Here is a 9,797-nt window from a genome sequence, read left to right as displayed (position 1 = left end):
TTCCGATGCCTACCTGCTGATCCCCAGAGGCCTCACCCTGCACTTCCTGAATGGTTCAGTGTCAGAGAATATAGAAGGCCACTCTGACTTGAGTGAATAAAGGAATATACTGTATGGATATCAGGAAGCACACTCAACAAAAGGAAGAGCTAAACAGGCCTTATCAGCCTGGGAACCGAAGCCCTGCTCAGGTGCCTGGAATCCCAGAGCATAGCAGTCAGAGTTGATTCCGGTCCTCACATTTTTGATGCTGATGCACCCCTCTGTATAGGATTTCAGATTCCCGGGAGAGAAGCTCTGATTGGAAGCATCTGTAACATGGTCAGAGTTTACCCACTACCCCCCAGAGGGTGGAAACAATGCAGCTTCCTCTGCTTTGTTGTCTGGTCTCATCTTCCTCTCCAACTTGGATTCTTCCAACTGGGACACTTTAGACCTTCTAATTTCCAGCACTCTGTCTCCTGTACCTGTTCACAGTGCCAAGGTTTCTCCTCCCTCTCTCCTTTCTCTCTGCTTTCTTCCAGAATGGCATCTGGGCATAAGGGGGTGGCATACAAGCTATATGGTTTAGATGCTGTCCCCTACCTTTTGCTGGTCTTCACTGACATGTGGCTATTCCAGACTTTCCCCAGGGCATTATGGATTATGACTGAACCCACCAGGACAGGACTGGCCTGGATTAGGTCCTGAGCAGCACACTGACCAACTTTGAATTCTGAAACTTGCCAGTGTTTCCAGTCCTGAGGTCCTCATGTGCCATGGCCTCACAGCTTATCACCTGGCCTCTCTTCATCCCTCTACTAGCATACCACTGGGCCATATGGACAACTCCAGATCACCCACACGGCACTCGCAGACCAAGGGGAAGTGTGGAGTTGCTACTACCCACCATACCATCTCCCAGAGCTACTCTTACAGCTTCTGTGTCAGCTTGGCTGTGTGGCATATCAGGGGACAGCTCCTCCAAGAGGCCAGTGCCCTCCCTGGTCTGTGTTGGGGGAAGTAGCCACCAGTACCCTCCAAGCCTGTGTCTTCATCACCAACCAGGATTTGACCTGTGAGGAGGGGGACCGCAACACTTGCTTCTGAACTTTCATCTTGCCTTTTCCTTATCAACAGCATCAGAAGGCCCTTTTCACTTCCTGCTGCATGGGATCTTGTCCTTGATCTTACACCATGTCATCTTCACCCTGTGGTTTAGAGAAATCTATCCTCTCATCCCCAAATTGTGTTCTTGATCTGCAGAAGAAAGATTTCTGAAATTAGGAAATTTTCTCCAACGAAGCCAGATATTAAGACGTATCTCACCATGGACTCAAGAAAACTGAATTCCAATCTCAGGACTGAGCAATGGTGGCCTGAGTGACAGAGGCCATTGATAGAGATCTGCTAGCTGGGGATCTGCATGCTAACTAAGAATCCAAAATTATTAGCAACCAAGTTCACTTGGGGAATGGGGGGGTTGGGGCTGTAGCTCAGTAGCAGGGCACTTGCCTAGCATGTATGAGGCACTGGGTTCGATCCCTAGAACCACATTAAAAAAATAAATAAAGGCATTCTGTCCATCCATAACTACAAAAAAATTTTTTGATGCATTGTTTTTTAAAAATATTTTTTAATTGTAGATGGATGCAACACCTTTACTTATTTATTTTTATGTGGTGCTGAGGATCGAACCCAGTGCCTCACCCGTGCTAATCGAGTGCTCTACCACTGATCCCCAGCCCCAGCCCCAGCCCGGCATTGGGTTTTTTTTTTAATCTCAGGAAATGTTCTTTGTACCTGTCTTGGAAGATGTGCACATTTGGGGTTTCAGGACACTTTGGCATCTCACCAGGACTATGTGGCAAGGGTAGGGTGAAGAGGGGGTGCTGAAAACCAAAGGAAGGGGGAGGGGAGAAAGAGGAAGAGTAAAGGTCTCCCATGGCTTAGGGAGTCTCTTGCTGCTATGGACACCACATCTGTACCTCCAGCCCCTGTCATCTGCTTCTGCCTGGTGGATGTAATCCGTGGTGCTGGTAATCTGTTGTTTTTTTCTTGTACCCTGTTCTTCCTGCCCTAGGATGTTTAGCATTGTGGCATCTCACTGATGACAGTAGGTCCCAAAGCCCAGTATAGGTTCTAAAGAAGCCTGACTCAGGTGAGTAGGAGCTGGGGCGAGCTAAGCCATTTCTGAACTCTGTAGCCTTCCCCATGCAGATGGCCAATACTCTATGTATGTCAACTTCCAATTTCCCCAACATCCTCTCACTTTCACTTACCCTGCTAGTGTTATTCTAACCTCCCAAAAAGAGAGCTAGAGTTTTTCATTTGTAAAAAATAGAATCAACTAGGGCTGGGGATGTGGCTCAAGCGGTAGCGCGCTCACCTGGCATGCGTGCAGCCTGGGTTCGATCCTCAGCACCACATACAAACAAAGATGTTGTGCCACCGAAAACTAAAAAATAAATATTAAAATTCTCTCTCTCTCTCTCTTTTAAAAAAAATAGAATCAACTAAAATTGTATTTGTATTTTACAAAACTCATTCGCGCGTGTGCCTACGTGGATCCTCAGAACCCTGGAGTTAGGTGACCGTGTCGCAAGCTGACTGTGGAGCCCGGAGCAGCATGGTCTAAGTGCCTGGTCTTCCTAAAGGACGTTGCCTTCAGAAAAGAAGCGCAGCAAGGATGTACATTGCTTGGGAGAGGAGAACACCAGCTGTCTTTGAAGGAATAAAGCTGAAGTTAAAAGTGTAGAGACCCAAGGCCTTGAACTAAGGGGATGGATGCTGGAACTGTGGTTTCAAGAATCTTGCTCCTGTTACCTGCAGGGTGGCAGAAGGAATGGCAGCCCAGGACTCTAGGGATGGGGCTTCCCCTTTCTTTCCTCCAGAGTTACCATTTCTTGTGGGATCCTGGGCCACACACTATACTGACTCTCAGTTTATCCATTTGCAAAATGGAAATAGCTGTCCTACTTTGCCAATTTACATGATGCTGCCTCAGGGACTTTAAAAGTGTGAGCACAAGGAACCCCTTAAGCTGGATCTCTGCACTTAGGGTCAGGGGGACACTCCAGCAAGTGTTCTGTTCTTTCCTTCCTTTTATCCTTTACCTCTTATTTTTATCTTTACTTTTGTTCTTGGAAGGTGACAAGTGGTGCTGGAATATTTAAAATAGATATAAAAAAATCCTGTGTGCCTCTCCCGGTAAGCAGCCTGAGGTGATCTGTGAAAATAGTCCACTACTCTCTTGACCCAGAAAACCCCACAAAATCATGCAAATCAAGAGGTTCAAATCTTCGTGTTCACTTTTAAGAACACCCGTGAAACTGCGCAGGCCATCAAGAGTACGCATATCCGAAAAGCCACCAAGTACCTGAAAGATGTCACTTTAAAGAAGCAGTGGATGCTATTCTGGCATTACAATGGTTGAGTTGGGAGGTGTGCCCAGGCCAAACAGTGGGCTGGACACAGGGCCGGTGGCCCAAAAAGAGTGCTGAACTATTGCTGCACATGCTTAAAAATGCAGAGAGTAATGCTGAACTTTGGTCATTGAACACATCCAGGTGAACAAAGCACCCAAAATGGGCTGCTGTACTTACAGAGCTCATGGTCGGATTAGCCCATACATGAGTTTGTTCCTAAACCAGAAGAGGAGGGTGCACAGAAGAAAAAGATATCCCAGAAGAAGCTAAAGAAACAAAAACTTATGGTATGGGAATAAATTCAGCAAAAAATAAATGCAAGTAAAAGAAAAAAAATCCTGTGTGCTCCCTGCATCCCACCATCTTACTCTGCAGAGAGAGTGAGCACTATCTGTGGTTAGTACACCTTCCAGGCTTTGGAAACCCAGAGCCCAATCATATTTTGGTATATGCACATTCTCACATTCACATGCACTTGTTCATAGAATTTTGTAAAATGCCTCCACACTGCACCTTGCTTTTCCTCCTTAATAAATGCACCCTGCAGACCTCTTTACATCAGAACTTGTCTATGTCTCCATATTGAATTAATTACCTACTGATGTCACTCATTTTTAAAACTAAAATATTACCAATGGTGCATTAAAAGACTTCTCGAAGAAGTTTATATATTGTAAATGTATTTTGAAGTGAAGTTGCTGTGGCAAAGTTTAAATGTCTGATGGAAATGCCACACTACTGACCCCACCCCACCAGGGCTGTTGGGGGCTGTACACCTCCAGTGCTCACAGCTGGAGGAAATTTTGCCCCCAGGGAGTATTTGTGAATGCTTGGAGACAGTATGGTTGTCATCTACCTGGAGGATGGCAGTGGAGGTGCTGCTGGCATCGAGAGGACAGAGGCCAGGGCACTGCTCAGCCTGATGCACAGGACAGCCCCACAGCGGGGACTTACATCAACAGGGCCAAGGCTGAGAAGTTCTGGCCTAAACCCTTGTTGCATATTGCTATTAATTTTAATCTTGCCAATCTGGTAATTTGGAAAATGATGCATAATTTAATTTTGTGCCTCTTTAGGATAATGGAATCATTTTTATTTGCTTATTATTTGAATTGGCTACAATGATCATGTATTCTTTTTGTGATTTAATTTTTCCCTGGTGCAGGGCCTCATGCATGCTTGGCAAGTGCTCAGCCACTGAGTTACACCCCAGCCTTTTTATTGTTGTTGTTGTAATTTTATACAAGGTCTTGATAAATTGCCAAGGATGGCCTCAAACTTGTAATCCTCCTGCCTAAGCCTCCCAAGTAGCTGGGATCCAGGCATGCACTGTTGCACTTGGCTTCTTTCTGTAATTCTTTGAAAAGCCATTAAAGATTTTCTTTTAAGAATATGCATCTCTTTGACTCTTAGCATGCAATCTGTTCTTAAGATTTAATCATGTTAGTGCCTGTCTGTTTTCCCAGGTGAGGTTTAGAAAGAAGTCCTCAGTGTTGGCCTTGAGACCCCAACAAATCTTCAGGTTCAAGTTCCTTCTGACCTTCAGAGTTTCTCTACTGCTTTTTTAAAGCACCTTCTCCTAGTGTGCACCCAGACCCAGGAGCCATCTCCCAGCCTTATCTTAGTCCAAAGAAATTCCTCACCACAGACCAGAGCTCCAAAGCAGAATGTCTCCTGCAGCTGACCTAGGGGGCCTCACAACACCCACTATGGATTCATCTTCCCAGATACCAGAAAAAAAAAAAATCCTCACGCTCATTTCTCAGCTTTGAAACCAGAGATCCATTCACGCAGTGAGCTTCCAGGACTGTCACAGCTGAGCCAAGCCCCTGGTGCCTGTGTGGAGCCTGGAGCTGCTGGCACAGGCCCTGATGGAGCTTGGACATGTTTGCATTTCCTCACCTCCATTAGGTCCCATCAGTGTGGAAATGGCGAGGAGCCCAGTGACACTCCTGCCCAGCATGGCAAGGACTCTTGGAGCAGCGCCCCAATCTCAGAGCAAGTCAGAGCCTGCCTGGAGGAAGTGTCCTGGGAGGACTTGTGGGTGTGATCTGGATATTCCCAAGAAAATGTTCACATGTAGAAATGACACAGACTTGCCTGCAGCCTTTGTGAATGTCATGAAGCAGAATCACCCAACCACAGATTTTCAACACTTGCCTTGTGGGCAGAAAGCTCCTGGCCCTGGTGCAGGAGATAGGACTTCCACCAGCAGCTCTGAGTGTTTGATCTGCAGTCCAGAGGGCTTTCCCAGCAGAGCCGGGTCGGGTGGCTCTCCCCACTCTCTCTCTCCACACCAATCAGGCCAGTGGAATGGAGCTGTGAGGCCAGGGAGTCTGAGGCCCCCAGCATTGCTGACTTAGTGAGAGAGCAAGCAGCAAGTAATTCCTGGGGGCCGGGGATGTGAGGAAAGGGGCCTGAGTTCTGGTCCTGTCCTGCTGCCCACCCCAGGCCATCAGACCCTTCTTGGGCCTCACTAACCGGTCATTGGAAGCATTTGCTATTTTTCAATCTGCTTTTTCTTCTCAAAATAGTGCCAATTAGATAAAGCTGGCTACACAAATTAGTGATTTAAAGTAGAATTTGAAATCAATCCAGTTCCTGTTTGTTAGTTTTTCTTGACTGTCAGTAATAAATCCTCAGAACTTCAGGGAGGGGGAGAAGACACAGCTAAGCAAGAGGCAGTTCTTAAAGAACACCCATAATCCCACCCACACAGACACCGTGCTGCTGGCATGTTGGATGGATCCTTCCAGAAAGGTAGTCAACCTAGATTGGAGGATGGGATTTGGGGGAAGAGAATCCCTAACCCACTAAAACTAGGGGCTTGAGTTGGAGTTTCCACTTCTCATTCGGTGTGCACAGAGTTTCCTGACTCTCCTCCAACCAATCAGCACTGTCTCAGGGATTTCCTAGGCCTACATATTAAATAGTTTTAATGGTTCTTACCATAAGGTGACTTTGCACTTGAGCCCTTTTCTTTCTGTCTTTATTTCTCTCTCTCTCTCTCAACAGGGGATTGAAGCCCGGGAGGCTTTACCCCTGAGCTACATCACTAGTTCTTTTTTATTTAGACAGGGCCTCACTCTGCTGACAAGGCTGGCCTCAAACTTGCAGTCTTCCTATCCCAGCCTCCCAGGTCACTGGGATTACAGTCATGTGCCATCACACCCAGCTATAGGGTTTTTTCTTAATACTTTTTGACAACTTCTGCTCCATTGCTTAGCTAAGCTTGACTTAACAACCTGCCATTTAGGATATTTTAGTCATTTTGCTGCTATAAGGACAGTAATGCAGATACAAAAATATGGATGGAAAATAATATAACAAGAAAACAAGAAGAAAAACATAGAAAATGTGAACCCCTGAACAACAACAACAACAACAAAAAACTTTAAAAGGATGTCAAATTACACTGCAGAGCACAAGAATTACCAACCAGCAAGAGATGAATAAGATACCAATACTCATTTTCAACCAATTACATTTAAATCAACAAATATGTACCGGGCAGCTGCTGTTATATGCCATACCCGACGCCAGATGCTGTAGACTCAAGAGGTGGCCTAGTCACAACCTTATAAATGAGGAGAGACCAGCCCAGAGATGATTTCCTACACCATTACAGCCCAGCATTACCTCACTCTCCATGCTGTTCTTGCTGGTGACTGGCCTCCCTGCCTTTGGGGAGGCACTTCTGCTTGTTCTCTTCTGGGAACAGAAGGGAGGCGGGAGGCAAGAAGGAGCAGGAGAAGGCAGGAGGGGAGGGGGGACTGGCAAGACTACAAGGGCACGCCCCCAGGACTCTCTCTTCCACCAGCTCCCAGCTCCGAGCAGCTCCATTCACCTATGAATCCATCAATGGATCCATCCACTGATGAGATCAGAACTCTCATGATCTAATCACTTCCCAAAGGGCCCACTCTGAACATTGCTGCTTTGGGGACCAAGCCTTCAACACATGAGCCTTTGGGGAACATTCCAGAACCAAACCATAACACCAGCTGCACCATAATTGCCCAGATCCCAAAGGAAACACAAGACAATTCCCTTTGAAAGAAATTAAAATGGCTTTTAAACATTTGAAAGGATGGTCAATTTCACTCATATTTAATGAAATTCAAGTAAAGAATGCACACTGAGAAGTGCAGATGAAAGGGCAAAATCAGAAAATCCTCATTTTACAACCCTGCTAATTGACTCACTTGAAACCATAAATGGATGAGTGGATCCAACGCTGGCCGGAAGAGGAGAAATGGACCCTTACCATGGAGTGCTGTGGTCACCACCTTAACCTGTGACCACATTCAGCATCATAGTGGGACAACATGACATTGTAACTACTGATACAGGCACAAAGAAGCAGGCAGCACCTCCAGGAAGTATTGATTAAATCCTTGCCCCCAAAGTGTCTAACCTAATTCTAATCCATCCTTTGGGGTCCAGATGCTACTTTGTAGAAATGCAGGGGACAGTACAAGAAACTAAAGGACATGGCAATGAGACAATCAGAAAACTGCCAGGGTGGGACATTGCACACGGTGTCTGGCCCAGTCCCTTTGGGGAGTGCCCTGGGAAAGGGAGCAGGGACCACTCCAGACTAAGACACCTAAGAGAGGCAGCCACAGACTTTGGTGTGGGGTCCATGATGGGCTCCTGATTGGAACTGACTGTAAAGACACTTCTGGCAAAACTGGTGAATTTCAATTATGAACTAGAGTGTTAGGGCCTTGTTAAATTTTTAAGGGTGAAATTTGTATTTTTGAATAAGAAAATGACCTATGTTAAATATAAAGTCTTTAATACTTTATGTAGTACCTAGGACGGTAGTTGGAGAAATATCATGATGCATATAATTTGTCTCCAAATACTCCACCCCCAATTAAACAAATATGGTAATTTTTAAACAATGATTATTTCTAAGTGTTGTTCGTTGAGCTATTTGCTTTTTCATGTTTGAAAAGTAAAAACAAAAAAAGTAAATTGAAATACCAAAGACAAGATTCCATTTTTCACTTGGAAATTCAGAAAAAAAAATGTTTAAAAATATGGTGCCAGGAACAGTGGCCCTTGTCTGTAGTCCCAGCTACTCGGAGGGCTCAGGAAAGTCCAAGGCCAGTCTCGGCAAATTAGTGAGACCCTGAGCTAAAGTGAAAAATAAAAATAACTCAGATGTAGGGCTGAGGATGTGGCTCAAGTGGTAGGGCGCTCGCCTGGCATGCATGCGGCCAGGGTTCGATCCTCAGCACCACATACCAACAAAGATGTTGTGTCCGCTGAAAATTAAAAAAAATAAATATAAAAAAAAGAACTCAGATATAGCTCTGTGATAAAGTGCCCCTGGTTTCGATCCCTAGCATCAAAAACAGAAATGGAAATTTCCCTCACTCTCTCTCAATATAATATATATATATATATATATATATATATATATATATATATATATGGTTAGCAGGAGGATAGGGAAATGGGAACTGTCCTAGATTGTTACTGAGGAGTATAAATTGGGATCTTTACTAAAGACATGTCCTTTGACAGTCATACTACTTCTAGGAATTTAACATGTAGTGTACACTTAGGTGTGTACAATGTATATGAATAAATTATTGCAACTCTTTCTTTTTATTATATTTTATTTTATTTTCAGTACTGAGGATTGAACCCAGAGATGCTTACCATGGGGCTACATCTCCAACCTTTTGAAAAATGTTTTAAAATTTTGAGACAGGGTCTTATTAAGTTGCTGAGGCTAGCCTCAAACTTGTGATCTTCCCTCCTCAGCCTCCTGAGTAGTTGGAATTATAGATGTGGGCCACCATGCCCACTCTGCAACTTTATTTTTATAACAAAAGATTAGAAACAGTATATATGTCCATCAGTAGAAGTTGTCAAATTTTTTATGGTCTGACCATGTAGTAGAAAGTGTCATAAAGTATGAGTTAGACCTTTTGTGCTGTTAAATGTATTGCTGAGTGTATAATGCAAAGGTCAGGGCAGACTCTTATTCATCACTATATGTCTGGGGCCTAGTAAGGTGTCTGGCACACATGGGTCCTTAGTAATATTAGTAGAGGGACTAAATACACCTCTGAACAGCTGTGAATCAGCCTGTCTGGATGGATGTGATCAAGTTTAAGACATAGAAAGGGGCCAGATTTTCTAACTCCCTTAAATATCTTCCTTGAATTCACAGATATTTGAATTTCTCTCAAAATGTACCATATCTTTCTTTGCAAAATCAGTGAACAAAACACTCAAAGGAGGAAAAAGAAAATTATCATAAAAGAGTGACAATGAAATTGCTGAAGGTAGGGGTAGGGGGAGCTAAGGTAACAATTGGGAATTAATAGAGAATGTAGCTTCAAGCTTCCTGACAGCCAGGCAAAAAGA

The 9,797-nt window shown here is 44.5% G+C and overlaps 1 pseudogene across 1 annotated transcript; it reads left to right on the top strand.

Annotated features, from left to right (window-relative positions):
• Positions 1–1,948: 1,948 nt before the first annotated feature.
• On the top strand, positions 1,949–4,133 carry LOC308647317 (large ribosomal subunit protein uL22-like; annotated as a pseudogene). The gene is made up of 2 exons: positions 1,949–2,018; positions 3,221–4,133. The product of its transcript is annotated as a large ribosomal subunit protein uL22-like (transcript).
• The last annotated feature ends 5,664 nt before the right edge of the window (positions 4,134–9,797 follow it).

Source organism: Spermophilus citellus (assembly GCF_964194105.1).
Source record: "Spermophilus citellus genome assembly, chromosome: 4".
Taxonomy (NCBI): domain Eukaryota; kingdom Metazoa; phylum Chordata; class Mammalia; order Rodentia; family Sciuridae; genus Spermophilus; species Spermophilus citellus.
This window is presented reverse-complemented; position numbering and strand designations above follow the sequence as displayed.